The sequence below is a fragment of the Anser anser genome (genome assembly GCF_964211835.1).
Source record: "Anser anser genome assembly, contig: HAP1_SCAFFOLD_236, whole genome shotgun sequence".
NCBI classification, from domain to species: Eukaryota; Metazoa; Chordata; class Aves; order Anseriformes; family Anatidae; genus Anser; species Anser anser.
Genome location: NW_028153530.1, coordinates 33,008 through 54,653, shown reverse-complemented (window position 1 = coordinate 54,653; position 21,646 = coordinate 33,008). Strand labels below are relative to the sequence as shown.

General features: G+C 46.0%; 3 long non-coding RNA genes across 10 annotated transcripts in view; 1 reads left to right on the top strand and 2 right to left on the bottom strand.

The window, feature by feature from the left end:
- Positions 1-21,646, bottom strand: part of LOC310891966 — a 30,109-nt gene that overhangs the window by 3,995 nt on the left and 4,468 nt on the right. For 4 of the 7 annotated variants that reach the window (XR_014577821.1, XR_014577822.1, XR_014577823.1 and 1 more), the window contains exons 3-9: positions 16,568-16,680; positions 15,803-15,943; positions 14,501-14,701; positions 13,302-13,412; positions 12,808-12,875; positions 7,560-8,949; positions 7,066-7,133 (exon numbers count right to left, since the gene is read on the bottom strand). This is a non-coding gene — a long non-coding RNA (uncharacterized lncRNA). Of the gene's footprint in view, positions 1-7,065; positions 7,134-7,559; positions 8,950-12,807; positions 12,876-13,301; positions 13,413-14,500; positions 14,702-15,363; positions 15,468-15,775; positions 15,944-16,567; positions 16,681-21,646 lie in introns of all 7 variants that reach the window. The other 3 variants (XR_014577820.1, XR_014577819.1, XR_014577825.1) reach the window with 3 other exon arrangements.
- LOC310891967 lies at positions 62-20,895 on the top strand. 2 transcript variants are annotated; one of them, XR_014577826.1, is made up of 5 exons: positions 62-387; positions 564-634; positions 17,031-17,263; positions 17,440-17,527; positions 18,941-20,895. It is a non-coding gene; the product is annotated as an uncharacterized lncRNA (long non-coding RNA). The 2 variants fall into 2 exon arrangements; XR_014577827.1 differs by lacking the exon at positions 18,941-20,895 and having other exon boundaries at positions 17,440-17,673.
- LOC310891968 lies at positions 1,206-6,683 on the bottom strand. The gene is made up of 3 exons (XR_014577828.1): positions 6,358-6,683; positions 6,094-6,181; positions 1,206-4,681 (listed from the first exon to the last, which is right to left on the bottom strand). It is a non-coding gene; the product is annotated as an uncharacterized lncRNA (long non-coding RNA).

Here is a 21,646-nt window from a genome sequence, read left to right as displayed (position 1 = left end):
ATGTTAAAATATAAGAGCTTAAGAGAGCAGATGGAAGCATCTGCCTCGAGGGCAGGTGAGTTGGCAGAGTAAGGGAGCAGATGAGAGTACCTGTCCTAGCTGTGCTGTGGCTTTGGATGCTGCCGCGGCCTATGCTTTTCTTTTTCTTTCGCAGGTGCCTTGCACAGACTCAGAGGGGCCAAGCTGCACTCTGAAGAGCAGCACGAGAAGGGCAGGCTGGTCGTGAGTGGGGTTGGAGCGGAATGGCCAAGTTGCGCAAGGTGACTGCGAAGGGTATCCATTTTGCTTTTCAGGTGTCATGGCAGGCTCTACACAGAAGTGGCTGAGGATTTGAGAAGAGGTTACAGAGCATCAAGGAGCAGCACGTGCAGTGACGGTTTCCAAACGGTATGGTTGCTTTCTCTTCTGTTCATCAGGTGCCACAGGCAAGGTGGGCTGTGACGTTAGTCTTTAGAATCGGAGCTAAGCAGGTCACTAGAATGCCACAGGGCATCTGAGAAGGGTGTTTTAACAGAAAAAGCTTGTCTGGCATGGCAGTGCCTGATGGCAGCGTGTTTCCACAGGTGAAGAGGTGCCTGAAGCCCCATCCTGTCTAGCCTGCGCACACCTCGCTGAGAATGAAAGCCGCTTTCCAGTAATTCAGAAAGCCAAGTTACATCTCGGCCTCGAGCATCTGGGGCCTGTGCTTTTGGGCCTGTCTGTAGTATTTGGCACTTGCATTAATACTTTCTTGGCATATATTTAGGCTTTTGGGGCCAGTGTCTTGGGGGGGTGTGGAGCTGCTTGTACACCTTTGGGGCTTGCATCTGGGGGGGGGGGTTGGGAGTTGCTTGTACACCTTTGGGGACTGTGGCTGGGGGGGGGGTCAGGGCCTGCATCTGGGGGGGTTGGAAGCTGCTCCTACAATGTAGGGATCTGTATCTGTGGGGGTTGGGAGCTGCTTGTACACAGTATGGGCTTGCGTTTGGGGGCAGGTGTTGGGAGCTGCTTGTACAATGTAGGGATCTGCATCTGGAGGGGGTTGGGAGCTGCTTGTACACCTTTGGGGCTTGCATCTGGAGGGGGTTGGGGCCTGCCTCTGGGGGGGGTGGTTGTGAGCTGCTTGTATACTGTAGGGGCCTGCTTGTACACCTTTGGTGGGGCCTGCGTCTGGGGGGGATGGGAGCTGCTTGTACACTGTTAGGGCCTGCCTTGCGGGGGGGGGGTGGGAGCTGCTTGTACACTGTAGGGGTCTGGGTCTTGGGGGGTTGGGGCTGTTTGTACACCTTTGGGGTGTGCCTCTGGGGAGGGTGGGGAGTTGCTTGGACACCTTTGGGGCCTGTGTCTGGGGGGGGGTTGGGGCCTGTGCTGGGGGGGTTGGGAGCTGCTTGTACACTCTAGGGTCTTCTGGCGGGCTTTGGAGCCTCCCTTTGAGGGGGACATTTGGGAGCTGGTTGTACACCTTTGGGGCCAGAGTCTGGGGCGTGGGGGCTGGGGCTGGGGCCTGCATCTGGGTGGGGTGGGGTCCAGTTCATGGGGGGGGGTTGGGAGCTGCTTGTGGACAGTTGGGGTCTGCATCCGGGTGTGGTTGGGGCCTGCTTGTAGACTTCTGCAGCCTGCGTCTGGTGTTTGGGGGCTTTTCTGTAGCGTTTGGGGCTTGCATTTTGGCTTTGGGATGTGTCTTGAGCTTCTGGGGCCTAGCTGTAGTGCTTGGGGCCTGCGTCTGGGGCTTTTCTGTAGCATTTTGGTCACGTGTTTGTGATTTGGGGTGTGTATCCAGGGTTTTGCCTTTTTTGTAGTTTTCAGCTATGTGTCAGTTTCTTTGTCAGTTGCCTGGGGTTAGGGGCAGTTTGGGGTTTGGATCATTAGTCAGTGTCATTAGCGTTGGGGGGTTGATATGAAGGGTTAGGGTTGTGGTTAGAGTTGTTAGGGTTAAAGGGAATAAGGATTTTAGGGTAAGGGGATCAAGGTTGTGGGAATAAAAATGTTTTTGCACAGAGTTACATCGTTTAGAGGGAAGGAAGGTGGTACTGAGATATGCGTGCAGTGATAAGAAAGCTTCACAGACAACCTTGTAAAATGCAGACAACCAGAATCCTTAGAGCAATTGGGTGGAAATCACGGTGTAAGAAACATTACCACCTCAAAGAGGAAAACAGTCAAGAAAAAAAGAAAATTGACTTGTAACAGGCCAGCAGCTGTGTATTTTCTGTGAAGAACCAGATAGATTGTGAACCTGGATTACCCGGTCAATTGGGAAACTGGGGAGGGTCCTGGTCACCGAGAGGGAAAAAAAAAATTTATATAAACTGTGTTAAACTGTATAAACTAGTACGTGGCTTGTGGGACACCTGCCATTGCACTCGTGAATAAAAATGCTACCTCACTGAGATCCTTGCCTGAGCCTATGTTATTAGTTACAGAGTGTTTTTAACAAGGTGTTAGGGTTTTAAGGTTTCAGGGCTAAGGCACTAGGGTTGGGTTTCAGGGTTAGGGTTTCCAGGGTTTAGGGTTAGGATTTTAAGGTTGTTAGGGTTGGAGTTAAAGGGTTAGGGTCTGGGGGTTAGTGTGTTAAGGTTTTAAAGTTTTTTGGGGTTTTAGTGTAGATAGGGTTTTTAGGGGTTAGGGTCATAGGGTTTTATTTATGGTAAGGTATTTAGGGTTAGGGGTTTAAGGTCTCAATTTTTGTTTGTTTTTAAGGTTAGGGGCTCCAGGGTTAGGGCCTTGAGAGTCTTAATTTTTTGGGTTAGGGTTTAGAGGGTCTTAATTTTTAGGGTTAGGGGTTTTAGGCGTAGGTCTTCAGGGCTTTAGTGTGGTAAATTTTATTGGGTTAGGGCTGAAAGGGTTTTTAGGGTTAGGGTTTCTAGAGTTTTTTGGGGTGGGGGTTAGGGTTAGATGCGTGGGTGCCGTAGGGTTAGGGGTTAGGCCTAATATTAGGGCGGAAGGCCAAATTAAGAGGGTGGGAGACCCCCAAAATTGAAGGGTTGAAGCCCCAAGTTAGGGGAAGGAACCTCAAAGTTGTGGGGTCCCCCAAAATTGGGCAGAAGAACTATTAATATTGGGGGAAACCCGAAAAAAGGAGGGTGGGGGACTCTAAAATTGGGGGGGACCCCCAAAAGTGGTCAGGTCCCCCCAAATTAGGGGAGGAACCCCCAAGATTGGGTGGGTGAACCCCCAAATTGGGGGGAAGAACACTTAAAATGGAAGCGTGAAATTCCAGAATTGAATGTGGACCCCCCAAGAACTGGGGAGGAATCCCCAAAATTCGGGGGGACCCTCAAAATTGGGGTTAAAGCCCCAGATGTCGGGGAGTGAAGCCCCAAATTAAGGGATGGAACCTCAAAAATGTGGTGAGAACCCCAACATTGGGGGAAAGAACCTTAATATTAGGGTGGCAGGCCTAAAAAAGATGGTGGGGGACCCCAAAATTGTGGGGGGATTGGAAGGGGGGGGGGAATCCCCAAAATGGAGGGGGAACCCCAAAACTGGGGGGGCGAAGCACCAAATTAGGGAAAGGAACCGAAAATTGTGGGGAAGAACCCTGAAATGGAGAGGTGAAAACCCGAAATTGAGGGGAAAACCCCAAAACGGCGGGAAAACCTCCATAAACACAAAATGGAACGGGGAATGTAACAGAGCAAAAAACGTGGCGTCCTACGGCAAACTGCGAGGCTCAATTTTCCGGGGAGTGCTGGGAAATGTAGTTCTTGGGAACTGGGTTTCCGGGAGGCCATGTTGCCTTCCCAGAGCATGTCGGGAGGTGCAGTTCTCGAGAAGCCGCTTACCGGGCAGCCATATTGGGAGTCCGGGGAATGCCGGGAGATGTAGTCTTCCGGCACTGGGCTTCCGGGAGGCCATATTGGTTTCCCAGAGCATGCCGGGGTATGTAGTACTCGAGGGCACTGGGCTTCCGGGAGGCCATGTTGTTTTCCCAGAGCATGCCGGGAGATGTAGTTTTCCGGCACTGGACTTCCGGGAGGCCATATTGTTTTCCCAGAGCATGCCGGGAGATGTAGTTCTCGGACACTGAGCTTCCGGGAGGCCATGTTTTTTTCCTAGAACATGCTGGGAGATGTAGTCTTCCGGCACTGGACTTCCGGGAGGCCATATTGGTTTCCCAGAGCATGCCGGGATATGTAGTTTTCCGGCACTGGACTTCCGGGAGGCCATATTGTTTTCCCAGGGCATGCCGGGAGATGTAGTACTCGGGGGCACTGGGCTTCCGGGAAGCCATGTTGTTTTCCCAGAGCATGCCGGGAGATGTAGTTTTCCGGCACTGGACTTCCGGGAGGCCATATTGTTTTCCCAGAGCATGCCGGGAGATGTAGTCTTCCGGCACTGGGCGTTTTTTGCTAATAATAATTTTTGTACTAATAACATAGGCTCAGGCAAGGATCTCAGTGAGGTAGCATTTTTATTCACGAGTGCAATGGCAGGTGTCCCACAAGCCACGTACTAGTTTATACAGTTTAACACAGTTTATATAAATTTTTTTTTTCCCTCTCGGTGACCAGGACCCTCCCCAGTTTCCCAATTGACCGGGTAATCCAGGTTCACAATCTATCTGGTTCTTCACAGAAAATACACAGCTGCTGGCCTGTTACAAGTCAATTTTCTTTTTTTCTTGACTGTTTTCCTCTTTGAGGTGGTAATGTTTCTTACACCGTGATTTCCACCCAATTGCTCTAAGGATTCTGGTTGTCTGCATTTTACAAGGTTGTCTGTGAAGCTTTCTTATCACTGCACGCATATCTCAGTACCACCTTCCTTCCCTCTAAACGATGTAACTCTGTGCAAAAACATTTTTATTCCCACAACCTTGATCCCCTTACCCTAAAATCCTTATTCCCTTTAACCCTAACAACTCTAACCACAACCCTAACCCTTCATATCAACCCCCCAACGCTAATGACACTGACTAATGATCCAAACCCCAAACTGCCCCTAACCCCAGGCAACTGACAAAGAAACTGACACATAGCTGAAAACTACAAAAAAGGCAAAACCCTGGATACACACCCCAAATCACAAACACGTGACCAAAATGCTACAGAAAAGCCCCAGACGCAGGCCCCAAGCACTACAGCTAGGCCCCAGAAGCTCAAGACACATCCCAAAGCCAAAATGCAAGCCCCAAACGCTACAGAAAAGCCCCCAAACACCAGACGCAGGCTGCAGAAGTCTACAAGCAGGCCCCAACCACACCCGGATGCAGACCCCAACTGTCCACAAGCAGCTCCCAACCCCCCCCCATGAACTGGACCCCACCCCACCCAGATGCAGGCCCCAGCCCCAGCCCCCACGCCCCAGACTCTGGCCCCAAAGGTGTACAACCAGCTCCCAAATGTCCCCCTCAAAGGGAGGCTCCAAAGCCCGCCAGAAGACCCTAGAGTGTACAAGCAGCTCCCAACCCCCCCAGCACAGGCCCCAACCCCCCCCAGACACAGGCCCCAAAGGTGTCCAAGCAACTCCCCACCCTCCCCAGAGGCACACCCCAAAGGTGTACAAACAGCCCCAACCCCCCAAGACCCAGACCCCTACAGTGTACAAGCAGCTCCCACCCCCCCCCGCAAGGCAGGCCCTAACAGTGTACAAGCAGCTCCCACCCCCCCCCCAGACGCAGGCCCCACCAAAGGTGTACAAGCAGGCCCCTACAGTATACAAGCAGCTCACAACCACCCCCCCCAGAGGCAGGCCCCAACCCCCTCCAGATGCAAGCCCCAAAGGTGTACAAGCAGCTCCCAACCCCCTCCAGATGCAGATCCCTACATTGTACAAGCAGCTCCCAACACCTGCCCCCAAACGCAAGCCCATACTGTGTACAAGCAGCTCCCAACCCCCACAGATACAGATCCCTACATTGTAGGAGCAGCTTCCAACCCCCCCAGATGCAGGCCCTGACCCCCCCCCAGCCACAGTCCCCAAAGGTGTACAAGCAACTCCCAACCCCCCCCCCCAGATGCAAGCCCCAAAGGTGTACAAGCAGCTCCACACCCCCCCAAGTCACTGGCCCCAAAAGCCTAAATATATGCCAAGAAAGTATTAATGCAAGTGCCAAATGCTACAGACAGGCCCAAAAGCACAGGCCCCAGATGCTCGAGGCCGAGATGTAACTTGGCTTTCTGAATTACTGGAAAGCGGCTTTCATTCTCAGCGAGGTGTGCGCAGGCTAGACAGGATGGGGCTTCAGGCACCTCTTCACCTGTGGAAAAACACTGCCATCAGGCACTGCCATGCCAGACAAGCTTTTTCTGTTAAAACACCCTTCTCAGATGCCCTGTGGCATTCTAGTGACCTGCTTAGCTCCGATTCTAAAGACTAACGTCACAGCCCACCTTGCCTGTGGCACCTGATGAACAGAAGAGAAAGCAACCATACCGTTTGGAAACCGTCACTGCACGTGCTGCTCCTTGATGCTCTGTAACCTCTTCTCAAATCCTCAGCCACTTCTGTGTAGAGCCTGCCATGACACCTGAAAAGCAAAATGGATACCCTTCGCAGTCACCTTGCGCAACTTGGCCATTCCGCTCCAACCCCACTCACGACCAGCCTGCCCTTCTCGTGCTGCTCTTCAGAGTGCAGCTTGGCCCCTCTGAGTCTGTGCAAGGCACCTGCGAAAGAAAAAGAAAAGCATAGGCCGCGGCAGCATCCAAAGCCACAGCACAGCTAGGACAGGTACTCTCATCTGCTCCCTTACTCTGCCAACTCACCTGCCCTCGAGGCAGATGCTTCCATCTGCTCTCTTAAGCTCTTATATTTTAACATTGTATGTGGTTTGGTTTTTTAAGTTAAACAAGTTTAATTTAGAAAGTTATACATGTACTTAAACATCATGAATTATATTTACAAAACATCCTACCTTTATATCCAAAGTGATATCAAGAAATGCCTCATATGTATCCGAAACTGCTTTGCAATTCAAGCACTTCAGTGGAAGCAAAATATAAATGCTTAACAATACGTGGAGGAGACTAACTGTCCAAATTCAAGTTGTCGATAGATACTACTTTAGACAAGCTGCAGACTGCTTTACTACCGACAAAAGACACAGATCAGTTCTAAGGACAGGAATATTTTTAAAAGTACCTCTTGATCTTAGAAATCCTCCAAATATTTGATGAATGATGGTGGTAGCTTGAGAAGATCTGTCCAATCTGGAAATAAATTATAATCAGACCTCAGAAGATTTAAGGCACACAGTTAACTCTTCAAAGAGTTTTATGAAAACCAAGGATGACGTAGACTTTCAGTTTTGATAGTAAATAAAGGACTACAAGGTGCTAGAGAACGTATAAAAGTGAATTTGTTTATGCTGACTTGGTGCTTCCATTCAAGCACGCTTCCTGCATAGCATCGACAGTATAGCGCAAGAACTCGTGTGCGTCTTCTTGACTGCCAAAACGGAAATGTTGTCCTATTGCTAAATAAGAAGATGATAGTATTTACCTCATTTAAAAATGAAATAATTCTCGTATTTCTAAAATCTCTCTTCTTTATAGTGTTAAAACCATTTATACACATCAAATAATTATTTGAAGATTACAAGATACTGAAAAAGAAACACATCTGAAGCCACTTACGACTGAGGTTATTGATAACACGCGTAGGCTCGATGGCATCAACAGTGCAACGCAGGGCCTGGTTAATGTGAGTCTCCATCGTGCACATCATGCAAAAATCTTGTTCACGACCTGAAGAGTGAAAGAAGAAAGCATCCCAGTCTAGCGAAACAGACATAACTACAAACAAACATATAAGTAACATTTAAACTATAGATACAGTATCCACTCTCCTTGTCCCAACAGTCTCGTAACATTTCATTTCACACAACTTTATAGAATAAAAATATCCATTAAGCTTGTGTTCAAGTGCATTTTGTGATGAGAAATCTAAAAGACTACTGCAAAGTCACGTTTGTGAAGGCTGACAGGAATGTGAACTCCACAGGCTGCAAAATATATGAGGAAAGAATATTTGACATTGATGATACAGCATTAAGAGAATGTGGGTTATTTTCAGCACAGTGCTGTCAGGTGAGCTTCATGATACAGAGCTACGAGTCCTTTGGGAGAAAGGAAAAACTAAAGTAATGTATGTAATAGTACTTCTGCCCTCCTTTTTTCAACAGGATTCTTAACTGAAACAATTTCTATATACAGGAAGAAAACAGTTAAATTTCTAGGTATCGATACAAAGATACCAGCCTAAAAAGCATACACGTTTAGTACAACATTTAGTTTATAGTACAACATTTTATTTAGAACAAAATCAGTCTAGATTTTAATACAGTCCCACAAAAAAATCTAGTCATGTTCATAACAGCTCATATTGCTTTCTAGGTTTTTTTGTTTGTTTGTTTGGTTTTTTTAATTGGTTCAACAACGAACAGACCATTTATTGTAGTGCATTATGGAACCTAGGCTGTGAAGACTAAAGACCTATGATGCCAACATCCTAAATTTTATTGCCTTTCTAGCAGCAGGAAGCCCAAATAGCCCAAATGCCAAATGTTCATTAAATGCATTCCTGTCCAATGCACTTCATTATTCCCATGAAGCAAGAAAAGATCCTTTTAAAAAAACAAACAAAAAACACACATGGTGCATTAAACGCACTCCATATGCTATTCTGAGCCCACTGCTAATACAATGCTCAAAGCCAGCTTCCACAGGTAAAATCAGGCAAGTAACTTTGTCTCACAGAATCACTGCTGTTCTTTCACCTTCAGAGCTATCCAACAGATTTAAAATACTGTTAGAAAGTACTCACATGACTGGCTGTGCTCAAGATAAAGCATGTAATTGGCAAGTGGGGGGGTGTAGGTCAAACACTGTAGAGTAGCATTAAGAAAACGTGTGTTGCCAAGATTGTACAGGCCAACTCCAACACTTTGTGTTTCTTGCCAATCCATACATATCTTCTCAGGTGGAAAAAGAATCCTTTGTGGCGGAGCAATTCCATAATTAACAACTGCAAGAAAGTTATATTTAAAAAGAGATTTTGTTTGTTTCTAAGAAAGGCATTAGGTATATATAGGTATAGTAAATATATAAAGTATATATAGGTATAGTAAAAATACTATTCTGCGGGAGCACCTAGAGGAACTAGCTACAATCCAAAACAGAAAAACTTATTGCAGACAGCTTTAATACCGCCAAATTCAAATTGGCTGGTCAACACAACGTTTTGGGAAAAAAAGTTTAGTCAACCATTTTAATTTTTCTAAGGCAAGGCTAACTGCCATCCTGTTTTTAGTATCTAACGCCAAGTTCCTCTCATCTATAATCTTTAACCTGATTACCTCAACTACTGCTTTTTTCCTTATTATAACTTAAACCACAAACTTAGACTTGAAATTATATGGTAATAAATGCAAGGACAATGTAAAAACAAATAACTAGGAATGACGGTACCCCTACAAATATCAGATCTTTTCCTGAGCAATGTTAGCATTCAAAAACCTGTGAATAATGGAAGCTGTGAATAGCAACAATAAAACGCTTTTCTTTGCAAAACAGTCCCCAGTGGTGCCAGCGCACCCTCTGGAGTCACTGCACTGCATTCCCAGTGGTGCCAGTGCCCTCTCTGCACTCACTGCAGTGAATCCCCAGCGGTGACAGTGCACTCTCTGGACTGGCACCACTGGGGATGCAGTGCAGTGAGTCCAGAGAGTGCACTGGCACCACTGGGGATGCAGTGCAGTGAGTCCAGAGAGTGAACTGGCACCTTGGGTATGTAGTGCAGTGAGTCCAGAGAGTGCACTGGCACCATGGGGATGCAGGGCAGTGAGTCCAGAGAGTGCGCTGGCACCACTGGGGATGCACTGCAGTGAGTCCAGAGAGTGCACTGGCACCATTGGGGATGCACTGCAGTGACTCCAGAGAGTGCACTGGCACCACTGGGGATGCAGTGCAGTGAGTCCAGAGAGTGCACTGGCACTACTTGGGATGCAGTGCAGTGAGTCCACAGAGTGCACTGGCACCACTGGGGATGCAGTGCAGTGAGTCCAGAGAGTGCACTGGCACCACTGGGGATGCAGTGCAGTGAGTCCACAGAGTGCACTGGCACCACTGGGGATGCACTGCAGTGAGTCCAGAGAGTGCACTGGCAACACTGGTGATGCACTGCAGTGAGTCCAGAGAGTGCACTAGCACCACTGGGGATGCACTGCAGTGACTCCAGAGAGTGCACTGGCACCACTTCGGATGCACTGCAGTGAATCCAGAGAGTGCACTGGCACCACTGGGGATGCAGTGCAGTGAGTCCAGAGAGTGCACTGGCACCACTGGGGATGCAGTGCAGTGAGTCCAGAGAGTGCACTGGCACCACTGGGGATGCAGTGCAGTGAGTCCAGAGAGTGCACTGGAACCACCGGGGATGTACTGCAGTGACTCCAGAGACTGCACTGGCACCACTGAAGATGCAGTGCAGTGAGTCCAGAGAGTGCACTGGCACCACTGAGGATGCAGTGCAGTGAGTGCAGGCAGTGCACTGGCACCACTGGTGATGCAGTGCAGTGAGTCCAGAGACTGCACTGGCACCACTGGGGATGCACTGCAGTGAGTCCAGGGAGTGCACTGGCACCACTGGGGATGCAGTGCAGTGAGTCCAGAGAGTGCACTGGAACCACCGGGGATGTACTGCAGTGAGTCTGCAGAGTGCACTGGCACCACTGCGGATGCAGTGCAGTGAGTCCAGAGAGGGCAGTGGCACCACTGGGGATGCACTGCAGTGAGTCCAGAGATTGCACTGGCACGACTGGCATCCCCAGTGGTGCCAGTTTTTCATAGTTTCTAAGTTATTTAGATAGCATAATCTGGCTGGGGATCATGACTGGGGATTATTAGGTTGATCAGTGAAGACAGGAAAGATATTGCTGAATTGTGTCAGAGCACTAGCTTTGGACCACGTAGTTTGAATCACATCTGCACACCATTCTGGATTAGGTTAAAACATTTTTTTTTTTTACTTGCATATATTCCAGAGCTAACCATTGTTAATGATCTGTGTACCAACCAGGACCTATGGTCCTTCAATCTGAGGGCTTAAGTTTGCTGCATCTAAAGGAAGTTACATGTGCACAAAGTACCACAAAATCGCTGACATGCGGCAAATCATCCCCTGGGGTAAAATAAATAAAGTTTCCTATATGCAACAAGTGCCACATCTTTTTTTCTCTTTTTAACTTGCATGTTTCTTTCAGACTTTATGATTTGTATTTCTCTGCGCTCCACTTTGACAATGCCAATCGCAAGCGTAACAAAAAGAAGAAAAAGGAGAAACATCAGGAAAGTGAAAGGCTTCTTGGAATACTTAGGTCCTCGTTTCCAGAAGAAAACCCGGGAGAAGAAGGAAGAATGCCATCCTCCAGATGGCTCTTTATGAGAGCAATGCAGAAGTGAGGGCAGTAAACAACCTCACAAGGAAGGGAAGCCTTCCAGTGCAGGTGAAAGCAAGAAATACAGCTCCATCGCATCCAGCGAGTATATTAAAGGTAAGCGGCTGCAGTTTATGGGATTCCTTTTAGATTAATCTAGAGATTATTTAAAACAGTCTTTAAATGCTTGATGACTGAACAGTCTGCTGGATATTAAAATATGTTTTGAAAAATATGTTTCAAGTGTTGTTTTTTCAGCTATGTGGGGAGAACAAATACAGTGGCTATGAATATTTTGGCTATTATTCAGAACAGCATTTCTTCTTTGCATACTTCTTTGTTGTTCTACCTCAATATACATCTAATTGTTAGACTGCTGGATTTGTTCCCAGTATTGATGACAAAGCACACTATAGATGCTGTCTGCGTTACTGGAAAATGATTTGTTTCAAAGTAAAATGACTTCCAGGTAAGGTAAACGCTGAGCATGCTCTTCCTGCCTCCTTCTTCACAGTGCTCATAGTAGATCGCTTACGTATGTATTAGTCAGATTCTCTTATAAACTCCTAGTGCATCTCTGGAATTTTGAATTTACAGTGACTTTACGCTCTTCTCTCTCGCTCCTCTAGGCGGTTTCATCTGTTACCAGAGCTCTAGAACTATTTGTGAAACCTGAAGAGCTGGATGGAGAGAATTGCTACAAATGTAGCGGGTAAGATTATTACTAATTATGTCTTAATACTAGATATTAGTTTTATGTATTGCATGACTTAGAGCATAAGTTATCTTTTAACTTCATTTAGAAATAAGGAGACGCAGCTTTGTTGTTGTTGTTGTTGTTGTTGTTGTTGCTTCATTTTGTAGTAGTGGTGAGCTGAAGCAAGGAGCTATGGAGAATGATTTGGAGTGGAAGGCAGCAGCAGGTTCCTGTGAGTTGAGAATGTGAGCTGGCTCTGTGGTAATTAATGTTAGCAGCCTGTGCTGGCTCACTAAGCAGCGTCTTGCACAGCTCTTGAACTGTGTCCTTACGTGGAGCTGTCTCCTTATGCGGAGACTATTTACAGGGGTTCCACAGAAGGACAAAGTCCAATCCACTTTCTAACCACCACCAAGCTCTTATATTTTAACATTGTATGTGGTTTGGTTTTTTAAGTTAAACAAGTTTAATTTAGAAAGTTATACATGTACTTAAACATCATGAATTATATTTACAAAACATCCTACCTTTATATCCAAAGTGATATCAAGAAATGCCTCATACGTATCCGAAACTGCTTTGCAATTCAAGCACTTCAGTGGAAGCAAAATATAAATGCTTAACAATACGTGGAGGAGACTAACTGTCCAAATTCAAGTTGTCGATAGATACTACTTTAGACAAACTGCAGACTGCTTTACTACCGACAAAAGACACAGATCAGTTCTAAGGACAGGAATATTTTTTAAAGTACCTCTTGATCTTAGAAATCCTCCAAATATTTGATGAATGATGGTGGTAGCTTGAGAAGATCTGTCCAATCTGGAAATAAATTATAATCAGACCTCAGAAGATTTAAGGCACACAGTTAACTCTTCAAAGAGTTTTATGAAAACCAAGGATGACGTAGACTTTCAGTTTTGATAGTAAATAAAGGACTACAAGGTGCTAGAGAACGTATAAAAGTGAATTTGTTTATGCTGACTTGGTGCTTCCATTCAAGCACGCTTCCTGCATAGCATCGACAGTATAGCGCAAGAACTCGTGTGCGTCTTCTTGACTGCCAAAACGGAAATGTTGTCCTATTCCTAAATAAGAAGATGATAGTATTTACCTCATTTAAAAATGAAATAATTCTCGTATTTCTAAAATCTCTCTTCTTTACAGTGTTAAAACCATTTATACACATCAAATAATTATTTGAAGATTACAAGATACTGAAAAAGAAACACATCTGAAGCCACTTACGACTGAGGTTATTGATAACACGCGTAGGCTCGATGGCATCAACAGTGCAACGCAGGGCCTGGTTAATGTGAGTCTCCATCGTGCACATCATGCAAAAATCTTGTTCACGACCTGAAGAGTGAAAGAAGAAAGCATCCCAGTCTAGCGAAACAGACATAACTACAAACAAACATATAAGTAACATTTAAACTATAGATACAGTATCCACTCTCCTTGTCCCAACAGTCTCGTAACATTTCATTTCACACAACTTTATAGAATAAAAATATCCATTAAGCTTGTGTTCAAGTGCATTTTGTGATGAGAAATCTAAAAGACTACTGCAAAGTCACGTTTGTGAAGGCTGACAGGAATGTGAACTCCACAGGCTGCAAAATATATGAGGAAAGAATATTTGACATTGATGATACAGCATTAAGAGAATGTGGGTTATTTTCAGCACAGTGCTGTCAGGTGAGCTTCATGATACAGAGCTACGAGTCCTTTGGGAGAAAGGAAAAACTAAAGTAATGTATGTAATAGTACTTCTGCCCTCCTTTTTTCAACAGGATTCTTAACTGAAACAATTTCTATATACAGGAAGAAAACAGTTAAATTTCTAGGTATCGATACAAAGATACCAGCCTAAAAAGCATACACGTTTAGTACAACATTTAGTTTATAGTACAACATTTTATTTAGGACAAAATCAGTCTAGATTTTAATACAGTCCCACAAAAAAATCTAGTCATGTTCATAACAGCTCATATTGCTTTCTAGGTTTTGTTTTTGTTTGCTTCTTTTTTTTTTTAATTGGTTCAACAACGAACAGACCATTTATTGTAGTGCATTATGGAACCTAGGCTGTGAAGACTAAAGACCTATGATGCCAACATCCTAAATTTTATTGCCTTTCTAGCAGCAGGAAGCCCAAATAGCCCAAATGCCAAATGTTCATTAAATGCATTACTGTCCAATGCACTTCATTATTCCCATGAAGCAAGAAAAGATCCTTTTAAAAAAACAAACAAACAAACAAAAAAACCACATGGTGCATTAAACGCACTCCATATGCTATTCTGAGCCCACTGCTAATACAATGCTCAAAGCCAGCTTCTACAGGTAAAATCAGGCAAGTAACTTTGTCTCACAGAATCACTGCTGTTCTTTCACCTTCAGAGCTATCCAACAGATTTAAAATACTGTTAGAAAGTACTCACATGACTGGCTGTGCTCAAGAGAAAGCATGTAATTGGCAAGTGGGGGGGTGTAGGTCAAACACTGTAGAGTAGCATTAAGAAAGCGTGTGTTGCCAAGATTGTACAGGCCAACTCCAACACTTTGTGTTTCTTGCCAATCCATACGTATCTTCTCAGGTGGAAAAAGAATCCTTTGTGGCGGAGCAAGTCCATCAGTAACAACTGCAAGAAAGTTATATTTAAAAAGAGATTTTGTTTGTTTGTTTCTAAGAAAGGCATTAGGTATATATAGGTATAGTAAATATATAAAGTATATATAGGTATAGTAAAAATACTATTCTGCGGGAGCACCTAGAGGAACTAGCTACAATCCAAAACAGAAAAACTTATTGCAGACAGCTTTAATACCGCCAAATTCAAATTGGCTGGTCAGCACAACGTTTTGGGAAAAAAAAGTTTAGTCAACCATTTTAATTTTTCTAAGGCAAGGCTAACTGCCATCCTGTTTTTAGTATCTAACGCCAAGTTCCTCTCCATCTATAATCTTTAACCTGATTACCTCAACTACTGCTTTTTTCCTTATTATAACTTAAACCACAAACTTAGACTTGAAAGAGAAAGGAGAAAAGACCTTGGTCTTTGTATCGACCAACGAGATAAGCCTTACACATTTTTAAGTTTATTTTTGACGATTGATTGATGCATTATCAGATATTAGGTACTCTGCAAGAGCAAATATTAACACTAGTAAGAATAAATCCGATCCACCACCTCTTATTCAAAATACATCAATTTCTAATTTGGAGATAACGTCTCCCTGACAAGGAAGTAGAAAAGCTGTAAATACCGATCTAGTTTCCTCTCCCGATGTTCCATATACATACCGATGCTGTTCCTACACCTACACTCTGAGCATAAATTTATGTTGACATGAGTATCGGGTGTTATTTCTCTCTCTGTTTGCCTTGAGAGACTCTCCTCCTGTCCACTGAAAAGTAAACTCAAGATTCCAGATCAGTTAAGACAGTTGCTATCCCCCCATTCAGAGTTCTGCAGCAGCACTGTTCAGATTTTCCAGCAGTCTCTTTACAAAATGACCACTTATAAGTGTACAAAAACACTTATCACCTAGCTTGTCAGTAGGTACACGTGTGGCCTCTCTTAAGCAGAATCAATCACAGCTTAAGATTTTATACAAGATCCCATTTTCAAGTTTGGGATTATTTCAGAAAGTCTTTTTTCCTAGAAACAGTACTACTAGTAACACTTTAACTGGTTTGCCAGCACAACCTTTACCCTGTTAGAAATGATGTTGACTTCTACCTTCATGTAGCATACATAGTGTCCTGAGTGACAGTTGATACCATGATGCACCAGCACCTCATATAAGGCGTAGATGAGTGGTTCTCCACTTGATTGAGACATGTAGTCTCGGAGGTCCAAATACTCAGGATATTTTACCTCCTAAAGAGAGACCAAGAAGATAGAAAAATTATATCAGAGTACTTCGTGGACTAGGCAGAGAAAAACACTTCCAAAAAACAGAGACTGGAATTATATGAATATATCTCTTGATTCACTAAAAATAAGTCTTCCCATAAGCAACGTTTAATACTAGAAGTTGCAGAGAACTGTTTTCTGAAGAATTAGCCTTCTCAGAGGAAAGTATATGCTTCTTGTCAAGCAGGAACTTTACTGATATTAAGAGAAAGAATAAGCCACAGTCGTTGGTCTACAATGGAATGGGCGAAAGTTGCGACAGGGGAGTTTTAGGTTGGATGTTAGGAAGTACTTCTTTACCGAAAGGGCTATTAAGCATTGGAATGGGCTGCCCAGGGAGGTGGTGGAGTCACCATCCCTGGAGGTCTTTAAAAGACGTTTAGATGTAGAGCTTAGCGATATGGTTTAGTGGAGTACTTAGTGTTAGGTCGGAGGTTGGACTCGATGATCTTGAGGTCTCTTCCAACCTAGAAATCTGTGATACCGTGATACTGTGATACAATTATTGTCTGAAAATATTAACAACTTTCAGCATTGGGGGATGTCCCATTACATGATGACAAAGTTGCATTACAGCGGTAAATATACCTTGTTGATCTTTCCACCTGTGAAATCTGCAAATTCTTTTCAGTGATATTGTGAGAACGTTGGAAGAACGGTGTATGGTAAATCTCTTGGATGCAGGAACCATCTTTTTACACCTTAAAAACAAGCAGAGACAAGTGTTTGAAAGCATCTTCTTTTTCGCCCCCAAAACAAACTCGTTTTAATGTCTCACGCATGCTTATGCTATTTGAATAATATTTACTTGCATAATATATATAATTCATGATGTTTAAGTACATGTATAACTTTCTAAATTAAACTCGTTTAACTTAAAAAACCAAACCACATACAATGTTAAAATATAAGAGCTTAAGAGAGCAGATGGAAGCATCTGCCTCGAGGGCAGGTGAGTTGGCAGAGTAAGGGAGCAGATGAGAGTACCTGTCCTAGCTGTGCTGTGGCTTTGGATGCTGCCGCGGCCTATGCTTTTCTTTTTCTTTCGCAGGTGCCTTGCACAGACTCAGAGGGGCCAAGCTGCACTCTGAAGAGCAGCACGAGAAGGGCAGGCTGGTCGTGAGTGGGGTTGGAGCGGAATGGCCAAGTTGCGCAAGGTGACTGCGAAGGGTATCCATTTTGCTTTTCAGGTGTCATGGCAGGCTCTACACAGAAGTGGCTGAGGATTTGAGAAGAGGTTACAGAGCATCAAGGAGCAGCACGTGCAGTGACGGTTTCCAAACGGTATGGTTGCTTTCTCTTCTGTTCATCAGGTGCCACAGGCAAGGTGGGCTGTGACGTTAGTCTTTAGAATCGGAGCTAAGCAGGTCACTAGAATGCCACAGGGCATCTGAGAAGGGTGTTTTAACAGAAAAAGCTTGTCTGGCATGGCAGTGCCTGATGGCAGCGTGTTTCCACAGGTGAAGAGGTGCCTGAAGCCCCATCCTGTCTAGCCTGCGCACACCTCGCTGAGAATGAAAGCCGCTTTCCAGTAATTCAGAAAGCCAAGTTACATCTCGGCCTCGAGCATCTGGGGCCTGTGCTTTTGGGCCTGTCTGTAGCATTTGGCACTTGCATTAATACTTTCTTGGCATATATTTAGGCTTTTGGGGCCAGTGTCTTGGGGGGGTGTGGAGCTGCTTGTACACCTTTGGGGCTTGCATCTGGGGGGGGGGGTTGGGAGTTGCTTGTACACCTTTGGGGACTGTGGCTGGGGGGGGGGTCAGGGCCTGCATCTGGGGGGGTTGGAAGCTGCTCCTACAATGTAGGGATCTGTATCTGTGAGGGTTGGGAGCTGCTTGTACACAGTATGGGCTTGCGTTTGGGGGCAGGTGTTGGGAGCTGCTTGTACAATGTAGGGATCTGCATCTGGAGGGGGTTGGGAGCTGCTTGTACACCTTTGGGGCTTGCATCTGGAGGGGGTTGGGGCCTGCCTCTGGGGGGGGTGGTTGTGAGCTGCTTGTATACTGTAGGGGCCTGCTTGTACACCTTTGGTGGGGCCTGCGTCTGGGGGGGATGGGAGCTGCTTGTACACTGTTAGGGCCTGCCTTGCGGGGGGGGGTGGGAGCTGCTTGTACACTGTAGGGGTCTGGGTCTTGGGGGGTTGGGGCTGTTTGTACACCTTTGGGGTGTGCCTCTGGGGAGGGTGGGGAGTTGCTTGGACACCTTTGGGGCCTGTGTCTGGGGGGGGGTTGGGGCCTGTGCTGGGGGGGTTGGGAGCTGCTTGTACACTCTAGGGTCTTCTGGCGGGCTTTGGAGCCTCCCTTTGAGGGGGACATTTGGGAGCTGGTTGTACACCTTTGGGGCCAGAGTCTGGGGCGTGGGGGCTGGGGCTGGGGCCTGCATCTGGGTGGGGTGGGGTCCAGTTCATGGGGGGGGGGTTGGGAGCTGCTTGTGGACAGTTGGGGTCTGCATCCGGGTGTGGTTGGGGCCTGCTTGTAGACTTCTGCAGCCTGCGTCTGGTGTTTGGGGGCTTTTCTGTAGCGTTTGGGGCTTGCATTTTGGCTTTGGGATGTGTCTTGAGCTTCTGGGGCCTAGCTGTAGTGCTTGGGGCCTGCGTCTGGGGCTTTTCTGTAGCATTTTGGTCACGTGTTTGTGATTTGGGGTGTGTATCCAGGGTTTTGCCTTTTTTGTAGTTTTCAGCTATGTGTCAGTTTCTTTGTCAGTTGCCTGGGGTTAGGGGCAGTTTGGGGTTTGGATCATTAGTCAGTGTCATTAGCGTTGGGGGGTTGATATGAAGGGTTAGGGTTGTGGTTAGAGTTGTTAGGGTTAAAGGGAATAAGGATTTTAGGGTAAGGGGATCAAGGTTGTGGGAATAAAAATGTTTTTGCACAGAGTTACATCGTTTAGAGGGAAGGAAGGTGGTACTGAGATATGCGTGCAGTGATAAGAAAGCTTCACAGACAACCTTGTAAAATGCAGACAACCAGAATCCTTAGAGCAATTGGGTGGAAATCACGGTGTAAGAAACATTACCACCTCAAAGAGGAAAACAGTCAAGAAAAAAAGAAAATTGACTTGTAACAGGCCAGCAGCTGTGTATTTTCTGTGAAGAACCAGATAGATTGTGAACCTGGATTACCCGGTCAATTGGGAAACTGGGGAGGGTCCTGGTCACCGAGAGGGAAAAAAAAAATTTATATAAACTGTGTTAAACTGTATAAACTAGTACGTGGCTTGTGGGACACCTGCCATTGCACTCGTGAATAAAAATGCTACCTCACTGAGATCCTTGCCTGAGCCTATGTTATTAGTTACAGAGTGTTTTTAACAAGGTGTTAGGGTTTTAAGGTTTCAGGGCTAAGGCACTAGGGTTGGGTTTCAGGGTTAGGGTTTCCAGGGTTTAGGGTTAGGATTTTAAGGTTGTTAGGGTTGGAGTTAAAGGGTTAGGGTCTGGGGGTTAGTGTGTTAAGGTTTTAAAGTTTTTTGGGGTTTTAGTGTAGATAGGGTTTTTAGGGGTTAGGGTCATAGGGTTTTATTTATGGTAAGGTATTTAGGGTTAGGGGTTTAAGGTCTCAATTTTTGTTTGTTTTTAAGGTTAGGGGCTCCAGGGTTAGGGCCTTGAGAGTCTTAATTTTTTGGGTTAGGGTTTAGAGGGTCTTAATTTTTAGGGTTAGGGGTTTTAGGCGTAGGTCTTCAGGGCTTTAGTGTGGTAAATTTTATTGGGTTAGGGCTGAAAGGGTTTTTAGGGTTAGGGTTTCTAGAGTTTTTTGGGGTGGGGGTTAGGGTTAGATGCGTGGGTGCCGTAGGGTTAGGGGTTAGGCCTAATATTAGGGCGGAAGGCCAAATTAAGAGGGTGGGAGACCCCCAAAATTGAAGGGTTGAAGCCCCAAGTTAGGGGAAGGAACCTCAAAGTTGTGGGGTCCCCCAAAATTGGGCAGAAGAACTATTAATATTGGGGGAAACCCGAAAAAAGGAGGGTGGGGGACTCTAAAATTGGGGGGGACCCCCAAAAGTGGTCAGGTCCCCCCAAATTAGGGGAGGAACCCCCAAGATTGGGTGGGTGAACCCCCAAATTGGGGGGAAGAACACTTAAAATGGAAGCGTGAAATTCCAGAATTGAATGTGGACCCCCCAAGAACTGGGGAGGAATCCCCAAAATTCGGGGGGACCCTCAAAATTGGGGTTAAAGCCCCAGATGTCGGGGAGTGAAGCCCCAAATTAAGGGATGGAACCTCAAAAATGTGGTGAGAACCCCAACATTGGGGGAAAGAACCTTAATATTAGGGTGGCAGGCCTAAAAAAGATGGTGGGGGACCCCAAAATTGTGGGGGGATTGGAAGGGGGGGGGGAATCCCCAAAATGGAGGGGGAACCCCAAAACTGGGGGGGCGAAGCACCAAATTAGGGAAAGGAACCGAAAATTGTGGGGAAGAACCCTGAAATGGAGAGGTGAAAACCCGAAATTGAGGGGAAAACCCCAAAACGGCGGGAAAACCTCCATAAACACAAAATGGAACGGGGAATGTAACAGAGCAAAAAACGTGGCGTCCTACGGCAAACTGCGAGGCTCAATTTTCCGGGGAGTGCTGGGAAATGTAGTTCTTGGGAACTGGGTTTCCGGGAGGCCATGTTGCCTTCCCAGAGCATGTCGGGAGGTGCAGTTCTCGAGAAGCCGCTTACCGGGCAGCCATATTGGGAGTCCGGGGAATGCCGGGAGATGTAGTCTTCCGGCACTGGGCTTCCGGGAGGCCATATTGGTTTCCCAGAGCATGCCGGGGTATGTAGTACTCGAGGGCACTGGGCTTCCGGGAGGCCATGTTGTTTTCCCAGAGCATGCCGGGAGATGTAGTTTTCCGGCACTGGACTTCCGGGAGGCCATATTGTTTTCCCAGAGCATGCCGGGAGATGTAGTTCTCGGACACTGGGCTTCCGGGAGGCCATGTTTTTTTCCTAGAACATGCTGGGAGATGTAGTCTTCCGGCACTGGGCTTCCGGGACGCCATATTGGTTTCCCAGAGCATGCCGGGCTATGTAGTTTTCCGGCACTGGACTTCCGGGAGGCCATATTGTTTTCCCAGGGCATGCCGGGAGATGTAGTACTCGGGGGCACTGGGCTTCCGGGAAGCCATGTTGTTTTCCCAGAGCATGCCGGGAGATGTAGTTTTCCGGCACTGGACTTCCGGGAGGCCATATTGTTTTCCCAGAGCATGCCGGGAGATGTAGTCTTCCGGCACTGGGCGTTTTTTGCTAATAATAATTTTTGTACTAATAACATAGGCTCAGGCAAGGATCTCAGTGAGGTAGCATTTTTATTCACGAGTGCAATGGCAGGTGTCCCACAAGCCACGTACTAGTTTATACAGTTTAACACAGTTTATATAAATTTTTTTTTTCCCTCTCGGTGACCAGGACCCTCCCCAGTTTCCCAATTGACCGGGTAATCCAGGTTCACAATCTATCTGGTTCTTCACAGAAAATACACAGCTGCTGGCCTGTTACAAGTCAATTTTCTTTTTTTCTTGACTGTTTTCCTCTTTGAGGTGGTAATGTTTCTTACACCGTGATTTCCACCCAATTGCTCTAAGGATTCTGGTTGTCTGCATTTTACAAGGTTGTCTGTGAAGCTTTCTTATCACTGCACGCATATCTCAGTACCACCTTCCTTCCCTCTAAACGATGTAACTCT